Here is an 18198-nt window from a genome sequence, read left to right on the forward strand (position 1 = left end):
AAGAGTAAGCAACTAAGCGAAATAAAGCCATGGAACGCTTATTTGCTTTCTATCTATGCATTCTGACACTCCAGCAATGTGTTCTGCTTCAATTTGACTCATTTCACAAAGATGCTTAATTCTGGCGTGAACATGCAGTTCTACTCAAGAGTAAGCAACTAAGCGAAATAAAGCCATGGAACGCTTATTTGCCTTCTATCTATGCATTCTGACACTCCAACAATGTTTTCTGCTTCAATTTGGCTCATTTTACAAAGATGCTTATTTCTGGCGTGAACATGCAGTTCTACTCAAGAGTAAGCAACTAAGCGAAATAAAGCGATAGAACGCTTATTTGCCTTCTATCTGTGCATTCTGACACTCCAACAATGTGTTCTGATTCAATTTGACTCATTTTACAAAGATGCTTATTTCTGGAGTGAACATGCAGTTCGACTCAAGAGTAAGCAACTAAGCGAAATAAAGCCATGGAACGCTTATTTGCCTTCTATCTATGCATTCTGACACTCCACCAATGTGTTCTGCTTAAATTTGACTCATTTCACAAAGATGCTTAATTCTGGCGTGAACATGCAGTTCTACTCAAGAGTAAGCAACTAAGCGAAATAAAGCCATGGAACGCTTATTTGCCTTCTATCTGTGCATTCTGACACTCCAACAATGTGTTCTGCTTCAATTTCACTCATTTTACAAAGATGCTTATTTCTGGAGTGAACATGCAGTTCTACTCAAGAGTAAGCAACTAAGCGAAATAAAGCCATGGAACGCTTATTTGCCTTCTATCTGTGCATTCTGCCACTCCAACAATGTTTTCTGCTTCAATTTGGCTCATTTTACAAAGATGCTTATTTCTGGCGTGAACATGCGGTTCTACTCAAGAGTAAGCAACTAAGCGAAATAAAGCGATAGAACGCTTATTTGCCTTCTATCTGTGCATTCTGACACTCCAACAATGTGTTCTGATTCAATTTGACTCATTTTACAAAGATGCTTATTTCTGGAGTGAACATGCAGTTCGACTCAAGAGTAAGCAACTAAGCGAAATAAAGCGATAGAACGCTTATTTGCCTTATATCTGTGCATTCTGACACTCCACCAATGTGTTCTGCTTCAATTTGACTCATTTTACAAAGATGCTTATTTCTTGAGTGAACAAGCAGTTCTACTCAAGAATAAGCAACTAAGCGAAATAAAGCCATGGAACGCTTATTTGCCTTCTATCTATGCATTCTGACACTCCAACAATGTTTTCTGCTTCAATTTGGCTCATTTTACAAAGATGCTTATTTCTGGAGTGAACAAGCAGTTCTACTCAAGAATAAGCAACTAAGCGAAATAAAGCCATGGAACGCTTATTTGCCTTCTATCTGTGCATTCTGACACTCCACCAATGTGTTCTGCTTCAATTTGACTCATTTTACAAAGATGCTTATTTCTGGAGTGAACATGCAGTTCTACTCAAGAGTAAGCAACTAAGCGAAATAAAGCCATGGAACGCTTATTTGCTTTCTATCTATGCATTCTGACACTCCAGCAATGTGTTCTGCTTCAATTTGACTCATTTCACAAAGATGCTTAATTCTGGCGTGAACATGCAGTTCTACTCAAGAGTAAGCAACTAAGCGAAATAAAGCCATGGAACGCTTATTTGCCTTCTATCTGTGCATTCTGACACTCCAACAATGTGTTCTGCTTCAATTTCACTCATTTTACAAAGATGCTTATTTCTGGAGTGAACATGCAGTTCTACTCAAGAGTAAGCAACTAAGCGAAATAAAGCCATGGAACGCTTATTTGCCTTCTATCTATGCATTCTGACACTCCAACAATGTTTTCTGCTTCAATTTGACTCATTTTACAAAGATGCTTATTTCTGGAGTGAACATGCAGTTCTACTCAAGAGTAAGCAACTAAGCGAAATAAAGCCATGGAACGCTTATTTGCTTTCTATCTATGCATTCTGACACTCCAGCAATGTGTTCTGCTTCAATTTGACTCATTTCACAAAGATGCTTATTTCTGGCGTGAACATGCAGTTCTACTCAAGAGTAAGCAACTAAGCGAAATAAAGCCATGGAACGCTTATTTGCCTTCTATCTATGCATTCTGACACTCCACCAATGTGTTCTGCTTCAATTTGACTCATTTTACAAAGATGCTTATTTCTTGAGTGAACAAGCAGTTCTACTCAAGAATAAGCAACTAAGCGAAATAAAGCCATGGAACGCTTATTTGACTTCTATCTGTGCATTCTGACACTCCACCAATGTGTTCTGCTTCAATTTGACTCATTTCACAAAGATGCTTAATTCTGGCGTGAACATGCAGTTCTACTCAAGAGTAAGCAACTAAGCGAAATAAAGCCAAGGAACGCTTATTTGCCTTCTATCTATGCATTCTGACACTCCAACAATGTGTTCTGCTTCAATTTGACTCATTTTACAAAGATGCTTATTTCTGGAGTGAACATGCAGTTCTACTCAAGAGTAAGCAACTAAGCGAAATAAAGCCATGGAACGCTAATTTGCCTTCTATCTATGCATTCTGACACTCCAACAATGTTTTCTGCTTCAATTTGGCTCATTTTACAAAGATGCTTATTTCTGGAGTGAACAAGCAGTTCTACTCAAGAATAAGCAACTAAGCGAAATAAAGCCATGGAACGCTTATTTGCCTTCTATCTGTGCATTCTGACACTCCACCAATGTGTTCTGCTTCAATTTGACTCATTTTACAAAGATGCTTATTTCTGGAGTGAACATGCAGTTCTACTCAAGAGTAAGCAACTAAGCGAAATAAAGCCATGGAACGCTTATTTGCCTTCTATCTATGCATTCTGACACTCCACCAATGTGTTCTGCTTCAATTTGACTCATTTCCCAAAGATGCTTAATTCTGGCGTGAACATGCAGTTCTACTCAAGAGTAAGCAACTAAGCGAAATAAAGCGATAGAACGCTTATTTGCCTTCTATCTGTGCATTCTGACACTCCAACAATGTTTTCTGCTTCAATTTGGCTCATTTTACAAAGATGCTTCTTTCTGGAGTGAACAAGCAGTTCTACTCAAGAATAAGCAACTTAGCGAAATAAAGCCATGGAACGCTTATTTGCCTTCTATCTATGCATTCTGACACTCCACCAATGTTTTCTGCTTCAATTTGACTCATTTTACAAAGATGCTTATTTCTTGAGTGAATATGCAGTTCTACTCAAGAGTAAGCAACTAAGCGAAATAAAGCCATGGAACGCTTATGTGCCTTCTATCTATGCATTCTGACACTCCAACAATGTTTTCTACTTCAATTTGGCTCATTTTACGAAGATGCTTATTTCTGGTGTGAACATGCAGTTCTACTCAAGAGTAAGCAACTAAGCGAAATAAAGCGATAGAACGCTTATTTGCCTTCTATCTATGCATTCTGACACTCCAACAATGTTTTCTGCTTCAATTTGACTCATTTTACAAAGATGCTTATTTCTGGAGTGAACATGCAGTTCTACTCAAGAGTAAGCAACTAAGCGAAATAAAGCCATGGAACGCTTATTTGCTTTCTATCTATGCATTCTGATACTCCAGCAATGTGTTCTGCTTCAATTTGACTCATTTCACAAAGATGCTTAATTCTGGCGTGAACATGCAGTTCTACTCAAGAGTAAGCAACTAAGCGAAATAAAGCGATAGAACGCTTATTTGCCTTCTATCTGTGCATTCTGACACTCCAACAATGTGTTCTGATTCAATTTGACTCATTTTACAAAGATGCTTATTTCTGGAGTGAACATGCAGTTCGACTCAAGAGTAAGCAACTAAGCGAAATAAAGCCATGGAACGCTTATTTGCCTTCTATCTATGCATTCTGACACTCCACCAATGTGTTCTGCTTAAATTTGACTCATTTCACAAAGATGCTTAATTCTGGCGTGAACATGCAGTTCTACTCAAGAGTAAGCAACTAAGCGAAATAAAGCCATGGAACGCTTATTTGCCTTCTATCTATGCATTCTGCCACTCCAACAATGTTTTCTGCTTCAATTTGGCTCATTTTACAAAGATGCTTATTTCTGGCGTGAATATGCAGTTCTACTCAAGAGTAAGCAACTAAGCGAAATAAAGCGATAGAACGCTTATTTGCCTTCTATCTGTGCATTCTGACACTCCAACAATGTGTTCTGATTCAATTTGACTCATTTTACAAAGATGCTTATTTCTGGAGTGAACATGCAGTTCGACTCAAGAGTAAGCAACTAAGCGAAATAAAGCCATGGAACGCTTATTTGCCTTCTATCTATGCATTCTGACACTCCACCAATGTGTTCTGCTTAAATTTGACTCATTTCACAAAGATGCTTAATTCTGGCGTGAACATGCAGTTCTACTCAAGAGTAAGCAACTAAGCGAAATAAAGCGATAGAACGCTTATTTGCCTTATATCTGTGCATTCTGACACTCCAACAATGTTTTCTGCTTCAATTTGACTCATTTCACAAAGATCCTTATTTCTGGCGTGAACATGCAGTTCTACTCAAGAGTAAGCAACTAAGCGAAATAAAGCCATGGAACGCTTATTTGCCTTCTATCTATGCATTCTGACACTCCACCAATGTGTTCTGCTTCAATTTGACTCATTTTACAAAGATGCTTATTTCTTGAGTGAACAAGCAGTTCTACTCAAGAATAAGCAACTAAGCGAAATAAAGCCATGGAACGCTTATTTGACTTCTATCTGTGCATTCTGACACTCCACCAATGTGTTCTGCTTCAATTTGACTCATTTCACAAAGATGCTTAATTCTGGCGTGAAAATGGAGTTCTACTCAAGAGTAAGCAACTAAGCGAAATAAAGCCAAGGAACGCTTATTTGCCTTCTATCTATGCATTCTGACACTCCAACAATGTGTTCTGCTTCAATTTGACTCATTTTACAAAGATGCTTATTTCTGGAGTGAACAAGCAGTTCTACTCAAGAATAAGCAACTAAGCGAAATAAAGCCATGGAACGCTTATTTGCCTTCTATCTATGCATTCTGACACTCCAGCAATGTGTTCTGCTTCAATTTGACTCATTTCACAAAGATGCTTAATTCTGGCGTGAACATGCAGTTCTACTCAAGAGTTAGCAACTAAGCGAAATCAAGCCATGGAACGCTTATTTGCCTTCTATCTGTGCATTCTGACACTCCAACAATGTGTTCTGCTTCAATTTGACTCATTTCACAAAGATGCTTAATTCTGGCGTGAACATGCAGTTCTACTCAAGAGTTAGCAACTAAGCGAAATCAAGCCATGGAACGCTTATTTGCCTTCTATCTGTGCATTCTGACACTCCAACAATGTGTTCTGCTTCAATTTCACTCATTTTACAAAGATGCTTATTTCTGGAGTGAACATGCAGTTCTACTCAAGAGTAAGCAACTAAGCGAAATAAAGCCATGGAACGCTTATTTGCCTTCTATCTATGCATTCTGACACTCCACCAATGTGTTCTGCTTCAATTTGACTCATTTCACAAAGATGCTTAATTCTGGCGTGAACATGCAGTTCTACTCAAGAGTAAGCAACTAAGCGAAATAAAGCGATAGAACGCTTATTTGCCTTCTATCTGTGCATTCTGACACTCCAACAATGTTTTCTGCTTCAATTTGGCTCATTTTACAAAGATGCTTCTTTCTGGAGTGAACAAGCAGTTCTACTCAAGAATAAGCAACTAAGCGAAATAAAGCCATGGAACGCTTATTTGCCTTCTATCTATGCATTCTGACACTCCACCAATGTTTTCTGCTTCAATTTGACTCATTTTACAAAGATGCTTATTTCTTGAGTGAATATGCAGTTCTACTCAAGAGTAAGCAACTAAGCGAAATAAAGCCATGGAACGCTTATGTGCCTTCTATCTATGCATTCTGACACTCCAACAATGTTTTCTACTTCAATTTGGCTCATTTTACAAAGATGCTTATTTCTGGTGTGAACATGCAGTTCTACTCAAGAGTAAGCAACTAAGCGAAATAAAGCGATAGAACGCTTATTTGCCTTCTATCTATGCATTCTGACACTCCAACAATGTTTTCTGCTTCAATTTGACTCATTTTACAAAGATGCTTATTTCTGGAGTGAACATGCAGTTCTACTCAAGAGTAAGCAACTAAGCGAAATAAAGCTATGGAACGCTTATTTGCTTTCTATCTATGCATTCTGACACTCCAGCAATGTGTTCTGCTTCAATTTGACTCATTTCACAAAGATGCTTAATTCTGGCGTGAACATGCAGTTCTACTCAAGAGTAAGCAACTAAGCGAAATAAAGCGATAGAACGCGTATTTGCCTTCTATCTGTGCATTCTGACACTCCAACAATGTGTTCTGATTCAATTTGACTCATTTTACAAAGATGCTTATTTCTGGAGTGAACATGCAGTTCGACTCAAGAGTAAGCAACTAAGCGAAATAAAGCCATGGAACGCTTATTTGCCTTCTATCTATGCATTCTGACACTCCAACAATGTGTTCTGATTCAATTTGACTCATTTTACAAAGATGCTTATTTCTGGAGTGAACATGCAGTTCTACTCAAGAGTAAGCAACTAAGCGAAATAAAGCCATGGAACGCTTATTTGCCTTCTATCTATGCATTCTGACACTCCACCAATGTGTTCTGCTTCAATTTGACTCATTTTACAAAGATGCTTATTTCTTGAGTGAACAAGCAGTTCTACTCAAGAATAAGCAACTAAGCGAAATAAAGCCATGGAACGCTTATTTGACTTCTATCTGTGCATTCTGACACTCCACCAATGTGTTCTGCTTCAATTTGACTCATTTCACAAAGATGCTTAATTCTGGCGTGAAAATGGAGTTCTACTCAAGAGTAAGCAACTAAGCGAAATAAAGCCAAGGAACGCTTATTTGCCTTCTATCTATGCATTCTGACACTCCAACAATGTGTTCTGCTTCAATTTGACTCATTTTACAAAGATGCTTATTTCTGGAGTGAACATGCAGTTCTACTCAAGAGTAAGCAACTAAGCGAAATAAAGCCATGGAACGCTTATTTGCCTTCTATCTATGCATTCTGACACTCCAACAATGTTTTCTGCTTCAATTTGGCTCATTTTACAAAGATGCTTATTTCTGGAGTGAACAAGCAGTTCTACTCAAGAATAAGCAACTAAGCGAAATAAAGCCATGGAACGCTTATTTGCCTTCTATCTATGCATTCTGACACTCCAGCAATGTGTTCTGCTTCAATTTGACTCATTTCACAAAGATGCTTAATTCTGGCGTGAACATGCAGTTCTACTCAAGAGTTAGCAACTAAGCGAAATCAAGCCATGGAACGCTTATTTGCCTTCTATCTGTGCATTCTGACACTCCAACAATGTGTTCTGCTTCAATTTCACTCATTTTACAAAGATGCTTATTTCTGGAGTGAACATGCAGTTCTACTCAAGAGTAAGCAACTAAGCGAAATAAAGCCATGGAACGCTTATTTGCCTTCTATCTATGCATTCTGACACTCCACCAATGTGTTCTGCTTCAATTTGACTCATTTCACAAAGATGCTTAATTCTGGCGTGAACATGCAGTTCTACTCAAGAGTAAGCAACTAAGCGAAATAAAGCGATAGAACGCTTATTTGCCTTCTATCTGTGCATTCTGACACTCCAACAATGTTTTCTGCTTCAATTTGGCTCATTTTACAAAGATGCTTCTTTCTGGAGTGAACAAGCAGTTCTACTCAAGAATAAGCAACTAAGCGAAATAAAGCCATGGAACGCTTATTTGCCTTCTATCTATGCATTCTGACACTCCACCAATGTTTTCTGCTTCAATTTGACTCATTTTACAAAGATGCTTATTTCTTGAGTGAATATGCAGTTCTACTCAAGAGTAAGCAACTAAGCGAAATAAAGCCATGGAACGCTTATGTGCCTTCTATCTATGCATTCTGACACTCCAACAATGTTTTCTACTTCAATTTGGCTCATTTTACAAAGATGCTTATTTCTGGTGTGAACATGCAGTTCTACTCAAGAGTAAGCAACTAAGCGAAATAAAGCGATAGAACGCTTATTTGCCTTCTATCTATGCATTCTGACACTCCAACAATGTTTTCTGCTTCAATTTGACTCATTTTACAAAGATGCTTATTTCTGGAGTGAACATGCAGTTCTACTCAAGAGTAAGCAACTAAGCGAAATAAAGCTATGGAACGCTTATTTGCTTTCTATCTATGCATTCTGACACTCCAGCAATGTGTTCTGCTTCAATTTGACTCATTTCACAAAGATGCTTAATTCTGGCGTGAACATGCAGTTCTACTCAAGAGTAAGCAACTAAGCGAAATAAAGCGATAGAACGCTTATTTGCCTTCTATCTGTGCATTCTGACACTCCAACAATGTGTTCTGATTCAATTTGACTCATTTTACAAAGATGCTTATTTCTGGAGTGAACATGCAGTTCGACTCAAGAGTAAGCAACTAAGCGAAATAAAGCCATGGAACGCTTATTTGCCTTCTATCTATGCATTCTGACACTCCACCAATGTGTTCTGCTTAAATTTGACTCATTTCACAAAGATGCTTAATTCTGGCGTGAACATGCAGTTCTACTCAAGAGTAAGCAACTAAGCGAAATAAAGCGATAGAACGCTTATTTGCCTTATATCTGTGCATTCTGACACTCCAAGAATGTTTTCTGCTTCAATTTGACTCATTTTACAAAGATCCTTATTTCTGGCGTGAACATGCAGTTCTACTCAAGAGTAAGCAACTAAGCGAAATAAAGCCATGGAACGCTTATTTGCCTTCTATCTATGCATTCTGACACTCCACCAATGTGTTCTGCTTCAATTTGACTCATTATACAAAGATGCTTATTTCTTGAGTGAATATGCAGTTCTACTCAAGAGTAAGCAACTAAGCGAAATAAAGCCATGGAACGCTTATTTGACTTCTATCTGTGCATTCTGACACTCCACCAATGTGTTCTGCTTCAATTTGACTCATTTCACAAAGATGCTTAATTCTGGCGTGAACATGCAGTTCTACTCAAGAGTAAGCAACTAAGCGAAATAAAGCCAAGGAACGCTTATTTGCCTTCTATCTATGCATTCTGACACTCCAACAATGTGTTCTGCTTCAATTTGACTCATTTTACAAAGATGCTTATTTCTTGAGTGAATTTGCAGTGCTACTCAAGAGTAAGCAACTAAGCGAAATAAAGCCATGGAACGCTTATTTGCCTTCTATCTATGCATTCTGACACTCCAACAATGTTTTCTACTTCAATTTGGCTCATTTTACAAAGATGCTTATTTCTGGTGTGAACATGCAGTTCTACTCAAGAGTAAGCAACTAAGCGAAATAAAGCCATGGAACGCTTATTTGCCTTCTATCTATGCATTCTGACACTCCACCAATGTGTTCTGCTTCAATTTGACTCATTATACAAAGATGCTTATTTCTTGAGTGAATATGCAGTTCTACTCAAGAGTAAGCAACTAAGCGAAATAAAGCCATGGAACGCTTATTTGACTTCTATCTGTGCATTCTGACACTCCACCAATGTGTTCTGCTTCAATTTGACTCATTTCACAAAGATGCTTAATTCTGGCGTGAACATGCAGTTCTACTCAAGAGTAAGCAACTAAGCGAAATAAAGCCAAGGAACGCTTATTTGCCTTCTATCTATGCATTCTGACACTCCAACAATGTGTTCTGCTTCAATTTGACTCATTTTACAAAGATGCTTATTTCTGGTGTGAACATGCAGTTCTACTCAAGAGTAAGCAACTAAGCGAAATAAAGCGATAGAACGCTTATTTGCCTTCTATCTATGCATTCTGACACTCCAACAATGTTTTCTGCTTCAATTTGACTCATTTTACAAAGATGCTTATTTCTGGAGTGAACATGCAGTTCTACTCAAGAGTAAGCAACTAAGCGAAATAAAGCTATGGAACGCTTATTTGCTTTCTATCTATGCATTCTGACACTCCAGCAATGTGTTCTGCTTCAATTTGACTCATTTCACAAAGATGCTTAATTCTGGCGTGAACATGCAGTTCTACTCAAGAGTAAGCAACTAAGCGAAATAAAGCGATAGAACGCTTATTTGCCTTCTATCTGTGCATTCTGACACTCCAACAATGTGTTCTGATTCAATTTGACTCATTTTACAAAGATGCTTATTTCTGGAGTGAACATGCAGTTCGACTCAAGAGTAAGCAACTAAGCGAAATAAAGCCATGGAACGCTTATTTGCCTTCTATCTATGCATTCTGACACTCCACCAATGTGTTCTGCTTAAATTTGACTCATTATACAAAGATGCTTATTTCTTGAGTGAATATGCAGTTCTACTCAAGAGTAAGCAACTAAGCGAAATAAAGCCATGGAACGCTTATTTGACTTCTATCTGTGCATTCTGACACTCCACCAATGTGTTCTGCTTCAATTTGACTCATTTCACAAAGATGCTTAATTCTGGCGTGAACATGCAGTTCTACTCAAGAGTAAGCAACTAAGCGAAATAAAGCCAAGGAACGCTTATTTGCCTTCTATCTATGCATTCTGACACTCCAACAATGTGTTCTGCTTCAATTTGACTCATTTTACAAAGATGCTTATTTCTTGAGTGAATTTGCAGTTCTACTCAAGAGTAAGCAACTAAGCGAAATAAAGCCATGGAACGCTTATTTGCCTTCTATCTATGCATTCTGACACTCCAACAATGTTTTCTACTTCAATTTGGCTCATTTTACAAAGATGCTTATTTCTGGTGTGAACATGCAGTTCTACTCAAGAGTAAGCAACTAAGCGAAATAAAGCCATGGAACGCTTATTTGCCTTCTATCTATGCATTCCGACACTCCAACAATGTGTTCTGCTTCAATTTGACTCATTTTACAAAGATGCTTATTTCTGGAGTGAACATGCAGTTCTACTCAAGAGTAAGCAACTAAGCGAAATAAAGCCATGGAACGCTTATTTGCCTTCTATCTATGCATTCTGACACTCCAGCAATGTGTTCTGCTTCAATTTGACTCATTTCACAAAGATGCTTAATTCTGGCGTGAACATGCAGTTCTACTCAAGAGTTAGCAACTAAGCGAAATCAAGCCATGGAACGCTTATTTGCCTTCTATCTGTGCATTCTGATACTCCAAGAATGTTTTCTGCTTCAATTTGACTCATTTTATAAAGATGCTTATTCCTGGAGTGAACAAGCAGTTCTACTCAAGAATAAGCAACTAAGCGAAATAAAGCCATGGAACGCTTATTTGCCTTCTATCTATGCATTCTGACACTCCAACAATGTGTTCTGCTTCAATTTGACTCATTTTACAAAGATGCTTATTTCTGGAGTGAACATGCAGTTCTACTCAAGAGTAAGCAACTAAGCGAAATAAAGCCATGGAACGCTTATTTGACTTCTATCTATGCATTCTGACACTCCAACAATGTGTTCTGCTTCAATTTGGCTCATTTTACAAAGATGCTTATTTCTGGAGTGAACATGCAGTTCTACTCAAGAGTAAGCAACTAAGCGAAATAAAGCCATGGAACGCTTATTTGACTTCTATCTATGCATTCTGACACTCCAACAATGTGTTCTGCTTCAATTTGACTCATTTTACAAAGATGCTTATTTCTTGAGTGAATATGCAGTTCTACTCAAGAGTAAGCAACTAAGCGAAATAAAGCCATGGAACGCTTATTTGCCTTCTATCTATGCATTCTGACACTCCAACAATGTTTTCTGCTTCAATTTGGCTCATTTTACAAAGATGCTTATTTGTGGCGTGAACATGCAGTTCTACTCAAGAGTAAGCAACTAAGCGAAATAAAGCGATAGAACGCTTATTTGCCTTCTATCTGTGCATTCTGACACTCCAACAATGTGTTCTGATTCAATTTGACTCATTTTACAAAGATGCTTATTTCTGGAGTGAACATGCAGTTCGACTCAAGAGTAAGCAACTAAGCGAAATATAGCGATAGAACGCTTATTTGCCGTCTATCTGTGCATTCTGACACTCCAACAATGTTTTCTGCTTCAATTTGACTCATTTCACAAAGATCCTTATTTCTGGCGTGAACATGCAGTTCTACTCAAGAGTAAGCAACTAAGCGAAATAAAGCGATAGAACGCTTATTTGCCGTCTATCTGTGCATTCTGACACTCCAACAATGTTTTCTGCTTCAATTTGACTCATTTCACAAAGATCCTTATTTCTGGCGTGAACATGCAGTTCTACTCAAGAGTAAGCAACTAAGCGAAATAAAGCCCTGGAACGCTTATTTGCCTTCTATCTATGCATTCTGACACTCCACCAATGTGTTCTGCTTCAATTTGACTCATTTTACAAAGATGCTTATTTCTTGAGTGAATATGCAGTTCTACTCAAGAGTAAGCAACTAAGCGAAATAAAGCCATGGAACGCTTATGTGCCTTCTATCTATGCATTCTGACACTCCAACAATGTTTTCTACTTCAATTTGGCTCATTTTACAAAGATGCTTATTTCTGGTGTGAACATGCAGTTCTACTCAAGAGTAAGCAACTAAGCGAAATAAAGCGATAGAACGCTTATTTGCCTTCTATCTGTGCATTCTGACACTCCAACAATGTGTTCTGATTCAATTTGACTCATTTTACAAAGATGCTTATTTCTGGAGTGAACATGCAGTTCTACTCAAGAGTAAGCAACTAAGCGAAATAAAGCCATGGAACGCTTATTTGACTTCTATCTATGCATTCTGACACTCCAACAATGTGTTCTGCTTCAATTTGGCTCATTTTACAAAGATGCTTATTTCTGGAGTGAACATGCAGTTCTACTCAAGAGTAAGCAACTAAGCGAAATAAAGCCATGGAACGCTTATTTGACTTCTATCTATGCATTCTGACACTCCAACAATGTGTTCTGCTTCAATTTGACTCATTTTACAAAGATGCTTATTTCTTGAGTGAATATGCAGTTCTACTCAAGAGTAAGCAACTAAGCGAAATAAAGCCATGGAACGCTTATTTGCCTTCTATCTATGCATTCTGACACTCCAACAATGTTTTCTGCTTCAATTTGGCTCATTTTACAAAGATGCTTATTTCTGGAGTGAACATGCAGTTCTACTCAAGAGTAAGCAACTAAGCGAAATAAAGCGATAGAACGCTTATTTGCCTTCTATCTGTGCATTCTGACACTCCAACAATGTGTTCTGATTCAATTTGACTCATTTTACAAAGATGCTTATTTCTGGAGTGAACATGCAGTTCGACTCAAGAGTAAGCAACTAAGCGAAATATAGCGATAGAACGCTTATTTGCCGTCTATCTGTGCATTCTGACACTCCAACAATGTTTTCTGCTTCAATTTGACTCATTTCACAAAGATCCTTATTTCTGGCGTGAACATGCAGTTCTACTCAAGAGTAAGCAACTAAGCGAAATAAAGCGATAGAACGCTTATTTGCCGTCTATCTGTGCATTCTGACACTCCAACAATGTTTTCTGCTTCAATTTGACTCATTTCACAAAGATCCTTATTTCTGGCGTGAACATGCAGTTCTACTCAAGAGTAAGCAACTAAGCGAAATAAAGCCCTGGAACGCTTATTTGCCTTCTATCTATGCATTCTGACACTCCACCAATGTGTTCTGCTTCAATTTGACTCATTTTACAAAGATGCTTATTTCTTGAGTGAATATGCAGTTCTACTCAAGAGTAAGCAACTAAGCGAAATAAAGCCATGGAACGCTTATGTGCCTTCTATCTATGCATTCTGACACTCCAACAATGTTTTCTACTTCAATTTGGCTCATTTTACAAAGATGCTTATTTCTGGTGTGAACATGCAGTTCTACTCAAGAGTAAGCAACTAAGCGAAATAAAGCGATAGAACGCTTATTTGCCTTCTATCTGTGCATTCTGACACTCCAACAATGTGTTCTGATTCAATTTGACTCATTTTACAAAGATGCTTATTCCTGGAGTGAACAAGCAGTTCTACTCAAGAATAAGCAACTAAGCGAAATAAAGCCATGGAACGCTTATTTGACTTCTATCTGTGCATTCTGACACTCCACCAATGTGTTCTGCTTAAATTTGACTCATTTCACAAAGATGCTTAATTCTGGCGTGAACATGCAGTTCTACTCAAGAGTAAGCAACTAAGCGACATAAAGCCAAGGAACGCTTATTTGCCTTCTATCTATGCATTCTGACACTCCAACAATGTGTTCTGCTTCAATTTGACTCATTTTACAAAGATGCTTATTTCTGGAGTGAACATGCAGTTCTACTCAAGAGTAAGCAACTAAGCGAAATAAAGCCATGGAACGCTTATTTGCCTTCTATCTATGCATTCTGACACTCCAACAATGTTTTCTGCTTCAATTTGGCTCATTTTACAAAGATGCTTATTTCTGGAGTGAACAAGCAGTTCTACTCAAGAATAAGCAACTAAGCGAAATAAAGCCATGGAACGCTTATTTGCCTTCTATCTGTGCATTCTGACACTCCACCAATGTGTTCTGCTTCAATTTGACTCATTCTCCACAGATGCTTATTTCTGGCGTGAAAATGCAGTTCTACTCAAGAGTAAGCAACTAAGCGAAATAAAGCGATAGAACGCTTATTTGCCTTCTATCTGTGCATTCTGACACTCCAACAATGTTTTCTGCTTCAATTTGACTCATTTTACAAAGATGCTTATTTCTTGAGTGAATATGCAGTTCTACTCAAGAGTAAGCAACTAAGCGAAATAAAGCCATGGAACGCTTATGTGCCTTCTATCTATGCATTCTGACACTCCAACAATGTTTTCTACTTCAATTTGGCTCATTTTACAAATATGCTTATTTCTGGTGTGAACATGCAGTTCTACTCAAGAGTAAGCAACTAAGCGAAATAAAGCGATAGAACGCTTATTTGCCTTCTATCTATGCATTCTGACACTCCAACAATGTTTTCTGCTTCAATTTGACTCATTTTACAAAGATGCTTATTTCTGGAGTGAACATGCAGTTCTACTCAAGAGGAAGCAACTAAGCGAAATAAAGCCATGGAACGCTTATATGCTTTCTATCTATGCATTCTGACACTCCAGCAATGTGTTCTGCTTCAATTTGACTCATTTCACAGAGATGCTTAATTCTGGCGTGAACATGCAGTTCTACTCAAGAGTAAGCAACTAAGCGAAATAAAGCGATAGAACGCTTATTTGCCTTCTATCTGTGCATTCTGACACTCCAACAATGTTTTCTGCTTCAATTTGACTCATTTTACAAAGATGCTTATTTCTTGAGTGAATATGCAGTTCTACTCAAGAGTAAGCAACTAAGCGAAATAAAGCCATGGAACGCTTATGTGCCTTCTATCTATGCATTCTGACACTCCAACAATGTTTTCTACTTCAATTTGGCTCATTTTACAAATATGCTTATTTCTGGTGTGAACATGCAGTTCTACTCAAGAGTAAGCAACTAAGCGAAATAAAGCGATAGAACGCTTATTTGCCTTCTATCTATGCATTCTGACACTCCAACAATGTTTTCTGCTTCAATTTGACTCATTTTACAAAGATGCTTATTTCTGGAGTGAACATGCAGTTCTACTCAAGAGGAAGCAACTAAGCGAAATAAAGCCATGGAACGCTTATATGCTTTCTATCTATGCATTCTGACACTCCAGCAATGTGTTCTGCTTCAATTTGACTCATTTCACAAAGATGCTTAATTCTGGCGTGAACATGCAGTTCTACTCAAGAGTAAGCAACTAAGCGAAATAAAGCCATGGAACGCTTATTTGCCTTCTATCTATGCATTCTGACACTCCAACAATGTTTTCTGCTTCAATTTGGCTCATTTTACAAAGATGCTTAATTCTGGCGTGAACATGCAGTTCTACTCAAGAGTAAGCAACTAAGCGAAATAAAGCGATAGAACGCTTATTTGCCTTCTATCTGTGCATTCTGACACTCCAACAATGTGTTCTGATTCAATTTGACTCATTTTACAAAGATGCTTATTTCTGGAGTGAACATGCAGTTCGACTCAAGAGTAAGCAACTAAGCGAAATAAAGCCATGGAACGCTTATTTGCCTTCTATCTATGCATTCTGACACTCCACCAATGTGTTCTGCTTAAATTTGACTCATTTCACAAAGATGCTTAATTCTGGCGTGAACATGCAGTTCTACTCAAGAGTAAGCAACTAAGCGAAATAAAGCGATAGAACGCTTATTTGCCTTATATCTGTGCATTCTGACACTCCAAGAATGTTTTCTGCTTCAATTTGACTCATTTTACAAAGATGCTTAATTCTGGCGTGAACATGCAGTTCTACTCAAGAGTAAGCAACTAAGCGAAATAAAGCGATAGAACGCTTATTTGCCGTCTATCTGTGCATTCTGACACTCCAACAATGTTTTCTGCTTCAATTTGACTCATTTCACAAAGATCCTTATTTCTGGCGTGAACATGCAGTTCTACTCAAGAGTAAGCAACTAAGCGAAATAAAGCCATGGAACGCTTATTTGCCTTCTATCTATGCATTCTGACACTCCACCAATGTGTTCTGCTTCAATTTGACTCATTATACAAAGATGCTTATTTCTTGAGTGAATATGCAGTTCTACTCAAGAGTAAGCAACTAAGCGAAATAAAGCCATGGAACGCTTATGTGCCTTCTATCTATGCATTCTGACACTCCAACAATGTTTTTACTTCAATTTGGCTCATTTTACGAAGATGCTTATTTCAGGTGTGAACATGCAGTTCTACTCAAGAGTAAGCAACTAAGCGAAATAAAGCCAAGGAACGCTTATTTGCCTTCTATCTATGCATTCTGACACTCCAACAATGTGTTCTGCTTCAATTTGACTCATTTTACAAAGATGCTTATTTCTTGAGTGAATATGCAGTTCTACTCAAGAGTAAGCAACTAAGCGAAATAAAGCCATGGAACGCTTATTTGCCTTCTATCTATGCATTCTGACACTCCAACAATGTGTTCTGCTTCAATTTGACTCATTTTACAAAGATGCTTATTTCTGGAGTGAACATGCAGTTCTACTCAAGAGTAAGCAACTAAGCGAAATAAAGCCATGGAACGCTTATTTGCCTTCTATCTATGCATTCTGACACTCCAACAATGTGTTCTGCTTCAATTTGACTCATTTTACAAAGATGCTTATTTCTGGAGTGAACATGCAGTTCGACTCAAGAGTAAGCAACTAAGCGAAATAAAGCCATGGAACGCTTATTTGCCTTCTATCTATGCATTCTGACACTCCACCAATGTGTTCTGCTTGAATTTGACTCATTTCACGAAGATGCTTAATTCTGGCATGAACATGCAGTTCTACTCAAGAGTAAGCAACTAAGCGAAATAAAGCCATGGAACGCTTATTTGCCATCTATCTATGCATTCTGACACTCCAACAATGTGTTCTGCTTCAATTTGACTCATTTTACAAAGATGCTTATTTCTTGAGTGAATATGCAGTTCTACTCAAGAGTAAGCAACTAAGCGAAATAAAGCCATGGAACGCTTATTTGCCTTCTATCTATGCATTCTGACACTCCACCAATGTGTTCTGCTTCAATTTGACTCATTTCACAAAGATGCTTAATTCTGGCGTGAACATGCAGTTCTACTCAAGAGTAAGCAACTAAGCGAAATAAAGCCATGGAACGCTTATTTGCCTTCTATCTATGCATTCTGACACTCCAGCAATGTGTTCTGCTTCAATTTGACTCATTTCACAAAGATGCTTAATTCTGGCGTGAACATGCAGTTCTACTCAAGAGTTAGCAACTAAGCGAAATAAAGCGATAGAACGCTTATTTGCCTTATATCTGTGCATTCTGACACTCCAAGAATGTTTTCTGCTTCAATTTGACTCATTTTACAAAGATGCTTATTCCTGGAGTGAACAAGCAGTTCTACTCAAGAATAAGCACCTAAGCGAAATAAAGCCATGGAACGCTTATTTGCCTTCTATCTGTGCATTCTGATACTCCAAGAATGTTTTCTGCTTCAATTTGACTCATTTTATAAAGATGCTTATTCCTGGAGTGAACATGCAGTTCTACTCAAGAGTAAGCAACTAAGCGAAATAAAGCCATGGAACGCTTATTTGCCTTCTATCTGTGCATTCTGACACTCCAACAATGTGTTCTGCTTCAATTT

The sequence above is a fragment of the Zootoca vivipara genome, chromosome 4 (assembly GCF_965207765.1).
Source record: "Zootoca vivipara chromosome 4, rZooViv2.hap1.1, whole genome shotgun sequence".
NCBI lineage: Eukaryota > Metazoa > Chordata > Lepidosauria > Squamata > Lacertidae > Zootoca > Zootoca vivipara.